The 10,499-nt window shown below is 42.6% G+C and overlaps 1 pseudogene; it reads left to right on the top strand.

Annotated features, from left to right (window-relative positions):
- Positions 1–2,938: 2,938 nt before the first annotated feature.
- Positions 2,939–3,294, top strand: LOC109730916 (small nuclear ribonucleoprotein G pseudogene; annotated as a pseudogene).
- Positions 3,295–10,499: the final 7,205 nt, after the last annotated feature.

Here is a 10,499-nt window from a genome sequence, read left to right as displayed (position 1 = left end):
CTATGTACTTGAGGCCCTGTTAATTGGCTTTAGCTATGATATTACATACAGTAAAGCAGCTATAATAACTAGGGTTACTGCTTAGTTGAGTTTGCAGTAGTTCACTATCATCCTCCAGGATCTGTTTTGTAGGGACCAGATTGGTAAATTAAATGAAGATATGCTGGGGACTGCTATCTTTGTACCCTTTAAGTCTATGCTGTCCCATATGGTAGCCACTAACCATAAGTATCCAGTTCAAGAAGTTAGAAAAGAAAATAAGGCTGGTCGTGGTGGCTGACACCTGTAATCTTAGCACTCTGGGAGGCCGAATCAGAGGATTGCTTAAGACCAGCAATTTGAAATCAACAAGAGTAGGACGGACCTCTCTACAAAAATAGAAAAATTAGCCTGGCATGGTGGTACATACCTGTAATCCAAGCTACGCAGGAAGCTGAAGCAAGAGGATTGTTTGAGCCCAGGAGTTTGAGGTTGCAGTGAGCTACGATGATGTCACTGCACTCTAGCCCTGGCAACAGAGCAAGACTGTCTCAAAAACAAAAAACAAAACAAACAACAACAAAAAAAACCAAAGAGAGAGAGAATAAATTATATTCAAAGAATGCAGAAGAAAATAAATAATAAAAGAACAGAAATTAATGAAATACAAAATAAATGTATACCATTAAAGATCAACAAAGCTAGGCCCGGCGGGGTGGCTCAAGCTTGTAATCCTAGCACTCTGGGAGGCTGAGGTGGGCGGACTGCTCTAGGGCAGGAGTTCGAAACCAACCTGAGCAAGAGCGAGACCCCATCTCTACTATAAATAGAAAGAAATTAATTGGACAACTAATATATAGAGAAAAAGTTAGCTGGGCATGGTTGGCGCATGCCTGTAGTCCCAGCTACTCGGGAGGCTGAGGCAGCAGGATTGCTTGAGCCCAGGAGTCTGAGGTTGCTGTGAGCTAGGCTGACGCCAGGGCACTCACTCTAGCCTGGGCAACAAAGCGAGACTCTGTCTCAAAAAAAAAAAAAAAAATCAACAAAGCTAAATTTGTTCCAATATCAAGAATAAAAAAGATTTCTTACAGATCCTATAGATAATAAAGCAACCATTGGCCGGGCGTGGTGGCTCACGCTTGTAATCCTAGCACTCTGGGAGGCCGAGGCGGGCGGATTGCTCAAGGTCAGGAGTTCAAAACCAGCCTGAGCGAGACCCCGTCTCTACTATAAAAAAATAGAAATAAACTAATTGGCCAACTAATATATATATATAAAAATTAGCTGGGCATGGTGGCTCGTGCCTGTAGTCCCAGCTACTCGGGAGGCTGAGACAGGAGGATCGCTTGAGCCCAGGAGTTTGAGGTTGCTGTGAGCTAGGCTGACGCCACGGCACTCACTCTAGCCTAGGCAAGAAAGCTAGACTCTGTCTCAAAAAAAAAAATAAAAAAATAAAATAAAGCAACCATATGAATAACTTCATACAAATAAATGTGAAGCTGGGTGTGGTGGCTCATGCCTATAATCCCAGCACTTTGGGAGGCTGAAGCAAGAGGATTGTTTGACACCAGGAGTTTGAGAATAGCCTGGGCAACATAGTGAGACCCTGTCTCTACAAAAATTTAAAAATTAGCCAGGCATAGTGGGACATGCCTATAGTCACAGCTACTTGGGAGGCTGAGGCAAGAGGATTGCTTGAGCCCAGGAGTTTGAGGTTACAGTGAGCTGTGATGATGTCACTGCACTCCAACCTGGGTGACAGAGCTAGACTCTTGTCTCTAAAAAAAACAAAAAAACAAAATAAATAAATTTGAAAATTTGGTTGAAATAAACACACTCTTAGGAAAATAAAACTTACCTAAACTTACCCAATAAGTAATAGAAAATCCTAAATGGTCCTAAATCTATTGAAGTAAAAAAATTTATTTTGAGCCACCATGCTGGCATGATTTTCTTTCTTTCTTTCTTTCTTTTTTTTTTTTTTTTTTTTGAGACAGAGTCTCACTCTGTTGCCCAGGCTAAAGTGCTGTGGTGTCAGCCTAGCTCACAGCAAGCTCCAACTCCTGGGCTCAAGCAATCCTCCTGCTTCAGCCTCCCAAGTAGCTGGGACTATAGGCATGCACCACCATTCCTGGCTAATTTTTTCTATATATTTTTTTAGTTGTCCAGCTTATTTCTTTCTATTTTCAGTAGAGACAGGGTCCTTGCTCTTGCTCAGGCTGGTCTCCAACTCCTGAGCTCAAATGATCCTCCCACCTCAGCCTCCCAGAGTGCTACGATTACAGGTGCAAAATACTCTTTATACTAGGGAGAGTATTCCCTAGTACACTGTCGTGAGCCACCACGCCTAGCCTGGCCTGATTTTAAAACTTATTAACAAGCTGGGTGCAGTGGCTCACGCCTGTAATCCTAGCACTCTGGAAGGCCGCGAGGCAGGTGGATCGTTTAGAGCTCAGGAGTTCAAGACCAGCTTGAGCAAGAGCGAGATCCCGTCTCTACAAAAATAGAAAAATTAGTCCATATATAAGTAATAATTAAACCACTGGTGTATTGGCAAAAGGATAGACAAATCAACCCATGGAACAGAATATATAGTCTAGAAACAGAGTTAATAAACAATCACCTGATTTATGACGACAGTAACTCTGCAGTTCAGCGGGGGAAATTATGATCTTTTCAATAAATAGTGCTGAGCCACATATGGAAAAAATAATACTTGACCCCTTCCTAATACCATATATAAAAAAATCAATTCCAGGTAAACTGTAGATATAATTATAAATGGTAAAAAATAAAGTTTCTAGAAGAAAATACAAGAGCCTATCTCATGACCTTAGCATAAACACAGTATTCACAAAGAGTGCCCAGGATAAAGGAAAAAATTGATAACCTGGAGTACATTAAAATTAAGAGCTTCCTTCAGGCCAACTCGGGAGCGTGAGGGAGGCTGGGAATTCCGTTTCTAGTCGTCTCTGATTCCTCGGAGTAGATACCATGAGCAAAGCTCACCCTTCTGAGTTGAAAAAATTTATGGACAAGAAGTTATCATTGAAATTAAATGTGGCAGACATGTCCAAGGAATATTACGGGGATTTGATCCCTTTATGAATCTTGTGATAGATGAATGTTTGGAGATGGCAACTAGTGGGCAACAAAACAATATCGGAATGGTGGTAATACGAGGACATAGAATCATCATGTTAGAAACCTTGGAACGAGTATAAATAATGGCTGTTGAGCAGAGAAATCCATATCTCCTCCCCAAAGGGCCTGTTTTACTATGATGTCAAAATCAGGTCATGTACATTTTCATATTAAACTTTTTGTTAAATAAACTTTTTTTTTTTTTGAGACAGAGTCTCACTTTATTGCCCAAGCTAGAATGGGTGCTGTGGCATCAGCCTAGCTCACAGCAACCTCAAACTCCTGGGCTCAAGGGATCCTCCTGCCTCAGCCTCCCAAGTAGCTGGGACTACAGGCATGCACCACCGTGCCCGGCTAAATTTTTTTTTTTTTTTTTTTTTTTGAGACAGACTCTTGCTTTGTTGCCCAGGCTAGAGTGAGTCCCGTGGCATCAGCCTAGCTCACAGCAACCTCAAACTCCTGGGCTCAAGCAATCCTACTGCCTCAGCCTCCCGAGTAGCTGGGACTACAGGCATGCGCCACCATGCCCGGCTAATTTTTTCTATGTATATTAGTTGGCCAATTAATTTCTTTCTGTTTATAGTAGAGACGGAGTCTCTCTCTTGCTCAGGCTGGTTTCGAACTCCTGACCTTGAGCAATCCGCCTGCCTCGACCTCCCAGAGTGCTAGGATTACAGGCATGAGCCACTCCGAGCGGCCCAAACATAAACTTTTTTAAAAAAAATTTTTTTATTGACGTGAAATTCATATAACATAAAATTAGGCATTTTAAAGTGAACAATTCAGTAGCATTCAACTCATTGATAATATTATGCAACCATCACTTCTACTTAATTCCAAAACATTTTTGTCACCCCAAAACAAAACTTCATATTGGGCCAGGCGTGGTGGCTCACACCTGTAATCCTAGCACTCTGGGAGGCCGAGGTGGGTGGATCGCTCAAGGTCAGGAGTTCAAAACCAGCCTGAGCAAGAGTGAGACCCAGTCTTACTATAAATAGAAAGAAATTAATTGGACAACTTATAGAGAAAAATTAGCTGGGCATGGTGGCACATGCCTGTAATCCCAGCTACTTGGGAGGCTGAGGTAGGAGGAACACTTGAGCCCAGGAGTTTGAGGTTGCTGTGAGCTAGGCTGATGCCACAGCACTTTAGCCTGGGCAACAGAGTGAGACTCGGTTAAAAAAAAACCCAAAAAACAACTTCATATTAAGTTTTATTTTGTATTACAATTAAGCAGTTACTCTCCATCTTCTCTAGCAACCACCAATCTTTGTATTTGTATGGATTTACTGAATTTGGATATTTATATAAATGGAATTATACAATGTTATTCTTTATATCCGGCTTCTTTCATTTAGCATGTTTTTTTTTTTTTTTTGAGACAGAGTCTTGCTTTGTTGCCCAGGCTAGAGTGAGTGCCGTGGCGTCAGCCTAGCTCACAGCAACCTCAAACTCCTGGGCTCAAGCGATCCTCTTGCCTCAGCCTCCCGAGTAGCTGGGACTACAGGCATGTGCCACCATGCCCGGCTAATTTTTTATATATATATCAGTTGGCCAATTAATTTCTTTCTATTTATAGTAGAGACGGGGTCTTGCTCTTGCTCAGGCTGGTTTTGAACTCCTGACCTTGAGCAATCCGCCCGCCTCGGCCTCCCAAGTAGCATGTTTTTAAGATTTATCTATGTTGTAGTTGTAGCATGAATCAGTACTTCATTCCTTTTTATGACCAACATTCCATTGTATGTAATACCACAATTTGTTTATCCATTCATCCATTAATAGACATTTGAGTTGTTTCCACCTTTTGGTTATTATGAATGGTGCTACAATGGACATTTTGCACAAAGATTTGTTTGCATAACTGTTTTCTATTATTTTATATTTATATGAGTGAAATTGCTGGGTCATATAATAATTCTATGTTAAACTTTTTCTGGAACCATAAAACTGTTTTTTATAGCTTTTGAACCATTTTACATTCCCACCAGCAATGTATGAGGGTTCCAATTTCTCCATATCCATACCAGCACTTACCATTTTCCATTTTTTTGTGACGGCCATCTTAGTGGGTATGAAGTGGTATCTTGCTGTGGTTTTGATTTGTATTTCCTTAATAACTAAGGATGTCATATATATTTTCATGTGCTTATTGATTGATTTGTATTTCCTTAATAACTAAGGATGTCATATATATTTTCATGTGCTCATATATTTTCATGTGCAATTTATATATCTTCTTTAGAGAACTATTTATTCACCTTTTTTGCCTATTTTAAAATTGGGTTGTCTTTTTTATTAAATTGTAAGAGTTATTTATATATTCTGGATATAAGATTCTTATCAGATATATGATATGTGAATATTTTCTCCCATACTGTAGGTTGTCTTTTCACTTCCTTGGCAATGTCCTTTGATGCACCAAGTATTCAATTAAAAAAAAATTTTGGCCGGGCACAGTGGCTCACGCCTGTAATCCTAGCTCTCTGGGAGGCTGAGGTGGGTGGATCACTCAAGGTCAGGAGTTCGAAACCAGCCTGAGCAAGAGTGAGACCCCATCTCTACCATAAATAGAAAGAAATTAATTGGCCAACTAAAAATATATAGAAAAAATTAGCCGGGCATGGTGGTGCATGCCTGTAGTCCCAGCTACTCGGGAGGCTGAGGCAGTAGGATTGCTTGAGCCCAGGAGTTTGAGGTTACTGTGAGCTAGGCTGATGCCAGGGCACTCTAGCCTGGGCAGTAAAGTGAGACTCTGTCTCAATAAATAAATATATAAATAAATAATTTTTTTTTTTTTAGAGATGGGGGTTTCACTGTGTTGCCCAGGCTGGTCTCAAACTCCTGGGCTCAAGTGATCCTCCTGACTTAGCCTCCTGATTCAGCTGGGACTATAGCCACGTGCCACCATGACCAGCTAAGTTTTTAATTTTGATTAAGTCCTATTTATTTATTTATTTTTGAGACAGAGTCTTGCTTTGTTGCCCAGGCTAGAGTGAGTGCCCTGGCATCAGCCTAGCTCACAGCAACCTCAAACTCCTGGGCTCAAGCAATCCTACTGCCTCAGCCTCCCGAGTAGTTGGGACTACAGGCATGTGCCACCATGCCCGGTTAATTTTTTCTATATGTATTAGTTGGCCAATTAATTTCTTTCTATTTATAGTAGAGATGGGGTCTCACTCTTGCTCAGGCTGGTTTCGAACTCCTGACCTCCAGCAATCTGCCCGCCTCAGCCTCCCAGAGTGCTAGGATTACAGGCGTGACCCATTGCACCCGGCCAAGACCAATTTATTTTTTTTTGTTGTTGCTTATGCTTTTTTTTTTTGAGACAGAGTCTTACTTTGTTGCCCAGGCTAGAGTGAGTGCGGTGGCATCAGCATAGCTCACAGCAACCTCAACTCCTGGGCTCAAGCAATCCTCCTGCCTCAGCCTCCCAAGTAGCTGGGACTACAGGCATGCACCACCATACCCAGCTAATTTTTTCTATATATGTATTAGTTGGCCAATTAATTTCTTTCTATTTATAGTAGAGACGGGGTCTCGCTCTTGCTCAGGCTGGTTTCGAACTCCTGACCTCCAGCAATCTGCCCACCTCGGCCTCGCAGAGTGCTAGTATTACAGGCGTGAGCCACTGTGCCCGGCCTGTTGCTTATGCTTTTGGTGTCACATTTTAAAATTGACTGTCAAATCCAAGGTCCTGAAGAGTTATCCCTATGTTTTATGGTTTTAGCTCTTTAAGTTTTTGGTCCATTTTGAGTTAACTTTTATATATGATGTGAGGTAAGGGTAACACTTTGTTCTTTTGGATGTGGATATCCAGTTCTTATGCAGCATCACTTGTTTTTTTTTTTTTTCTTTTTGAGACAGAGTCTCGCTTTGTTGCCCAGGCTAGAGTGAGTGCCGTGGTGTCAGCCTAGCTCACAGCAACCTCAAACTCCTGGGCTCAAGCGATCCTGCTGCCTCTGCCTTCCGAGTAGTTGGGACTACAGGTATGCCACCGCGTGAGCCACCGCGTGAGCCACCGCGCCCAGCCAGCATCACTTGTTGAAGAGATTATTCTTTCCTTATTCAGTGGTCTTGGCACTGTTGCTGAAAATCAAATGGCCATAGATATACTGGTTTATTTCTGGACTCTCAATTCTTTTCCATTTGTCTACGTGTCTGCCTATCTGCCAGTATCACATTGTTTTCATACTGTAGCTTGGTAGTAAGTTTTAAAATTGGGAAATATGAGTTATCCAACTTTGTTCTTTTTCAAGATTATTTTGGCTCTTCTTCACCTCTTGTATTAATAATTCCTTACTAATTTGAGAGTCAAAGCCAGGCATGGTGGCTCATCCCTCTAATCCCAGCAACTCAGGAAACTGAGGCAGGAGGATCACTTCAGTCCATAAGTCCAAGGCTGCAGTGAGCTATGATTGTGCTACTGTACTCCAGCCTGGGTAACAAAGCAAGACCTCATCTCTGAAAAAGAATTTGAGGGTCAACTTTTCCATTTCTGTAAAAAAAAAACACTTCATTGTAATTTTGATAGGGATTGCATTTTCTCTGTATTAGAGGATAGGAAAAAAAACCAAAGTGCATTTTTCCTACTCTCTACCCTCACTGAACACAATACTCTGCACATGTGAGGGTTCCCATCTCCCCCAACCAACCAATTCTCTACTAACCAAGCAATTCTCTAGCAAACATCCAGCTGGGTGTTCTCTAATGCAATTCAATTCTGACACTATCTACCTGGAGATAGCGTCAGGCCCCACAGGTTAAGGGCTCAGGGTTCAGTCCCACAAAACTTCCCCCAGCCCCACACACTCAGACAACAATCACAAGTACTGTATTTCCCTGAAAATAAGACAGGGTCTTATATTTATTTTTCCTCAAGAAGACACCCTAGGGCTTATTTTCAGGGGATGTGTTATTTTCCCCTCAAAGCCTCAGCTTGCAGCACGCACAGGATGGCCGGGACCTGACAGAGGGAGCTGACCTTGTTGGTGGGGCTGCCCCCACCTTTCCGGTCACCTCTGGGATAGTAGCTGTCATGATGGGGCAGATGAGAAGGGCTGCTCATCTTCTTTACCGTTCCGCGACGAAATGCATGGGTTGTGCAGATACGCTGCGTACCCTTGCCCATCAATAGGTCTTATTTTCGGGATAGGACTTATATTGTGCAAATGCTTAGAAATCCTGCTAGAGCTATTTTATGAGTAGGTCTTATTTTCGGGGAAACATGGTAGTAGGTTGTTACCTAGATGCCTGACCAACCAAATTTGGAATTTTTGAGATGCCCTCCTTGATTTCTATTAATTTGCTAGAGCAACTGACAGAACCCAGGGAAACACTTTACCTACACTTATCCATTTGTTACAAAGGCTATTTTAGAGGACAGCAAATGAACAGCCAGATGAAGAAAAACATAGGTCCAAGTCTGGAAGGGCCCCTCACACAGGAGCTTCAGATCCTGTGGAGCTGAGTGAGGAAGGAGGATCACTGGTTCATGCATGTGTTCTTGTTCATCAACCTGGCTTCATTACATAGGCATAACTGGTTACATCATTGACCATTGATCAACTCAAACTTCAGCCCTCTCTCCTCGGGGTTGGGGTGTTGAACTGAAAGTTCTAATCATATGGTTGGTTCCCCTGGCAACCACCCCCTCTACCTGTGATTATCTGGGGACTTTCCAAAAATTACCTCATTAACATAAACTCCGGCATGGTTGAAAGGGGCTTATTATGAATAACAAAAAAACACATCTTTCACCTTTATCACTTTGGAGCAGTTCTGGAGCTGTTACAGCAACCAAGGACAAAAGGCTAAACATTTTTTTTTTTTTTTTTTTGAGACAGAGTCTCGCTTGTTGCCCAGGCTAGAGTGAGTGCTGTGGCGTCAGCCTAGCTCACAGCAACCTCAAACTCCTGGGCTCAAGCAATCCTCCTGCCTCAGCCTCCCAAGTAGCTGGGACTACAGGCATTCGCCACCATGCCCGGCTAATTTTTATATATATATATTAGTTGGCCAATTAATTTCTTTCTATTTATAGTAGAGACGGGGTCTTGCTCTTGCTCAGGCTGGTTTCGAACTCCTGACCTTGAGCAATCCGCCCGCCTCAGCCTCCCAAAGTGCTAGGATTACAGGCGTGAGCCACCGCGCCCGGCTAGGGCTAAACATTTTAACAAAAGATATTCCTATTACTGTAATCACTTAGAAAATTACAAGAGTTTTAGGAGCTGTGAGCCAGGAACTAGAGATGAAAACCAAATTGCTGTCTGTAAATTGCTTTTGATAGTATGGCCACATTAACATTATTAAGTCTTTCAATCCATGAACACAGCATATGTTTCCATTTATTTAGGTCTTCTTTTTTTTTGAGACAGAGTCTCACTCTGTTGCCCAGGCTAAAGTGCTGTGGCATCAGCCTAGCTCACAGCAACCTCAAACTCCTGGGCTCAAGCGATCCTCCTACCTCAGCCTCCCGAGTAGCTGGGACTACAGGCACGCACCACCATGCCCAGCTAATTTTTTCTATATATTTTAGTTGGCCAATTAATTTTCTTTCTATTTTTAGTAGAGACTGGGTCTCACTCTTGCTCAGGCTGGTTTCGAACTTCTGACCTTGAGCGATCCCACTGCCTCAGCCTCCCAGAGTGCTAGGATTACAGGCGTGAGCCACCGTGCCCGGCCTATTTAGGTCTTCTTTATTTTTTTCTAGAGGTGGGGTCTTGCTCTGTCACCTGGCCTAGAGTACAGTGGCATCATCATAGCTCAGTGCAACCTCAAACTTCTGGGCCCCAGTGATTCTCTTGCCTCAGCCTCCCAAGCAGATGGGACTATAGGTGCACACCACCATGCCCAGCTAATTTTTATATTTTTTTGTGGAGACAGGGTCTCGCTATGTTGTTCAATCTGGTCTTGAACTCCTGACCTCAAGCAATACATACTCCCAAAGTGCTAGGATTATAAGCAGGAGCTACCATGCCCAGCCTGGAATTGCTTTTTTTTTTTTTTTTTTTGGAGACAGAGTCTTCCTCTGTTGCCCAGGCTAGAATGCCATAGTGCCATGGCATCAGCCTAGCTCACAGCAACCTCAAACTCCTGGGCTTAAGGAATCCTTTTGTCTCAGCCTCCCAAGTAGCTGGGACTACAGGCATGTACCTCCATGGCTAATTTTTTTCTATATATTTTTAGTTGTCCAGCTAATTTATTTCTATTTTTTAGTAGAGATGTGGTCTTGCTGTTGCTCAGGCTAGTCTCAAACTCCTGACCTCAAGTGATCCTCCAGCCTCAGCCTCTCAGAATGCTTAGGATTATAGGTGTGAGCCACCATGCCTGGACCATGGAATTGCTTTCTTAATTTCCTGTTTGAATTGTCCATTGCT

The sequence above is a fragment of the Microcebus murinus genome, chromosome 10 (assembly GCF_040939455.1).
Source record: "Microcebus murinus isolate Inina chromosome 10, M.murinus_Inina_mat1.0, whole genome shotgun sequence".
NCBI lineage: Eukaryota > Metazoa > Chordata > Mammalia > Primates > Cheirogaleidae > Microcebus > Microcebus murinus.
This window is presented reverse-complemented; position numbering and strand designations above follow the sequence as displayed.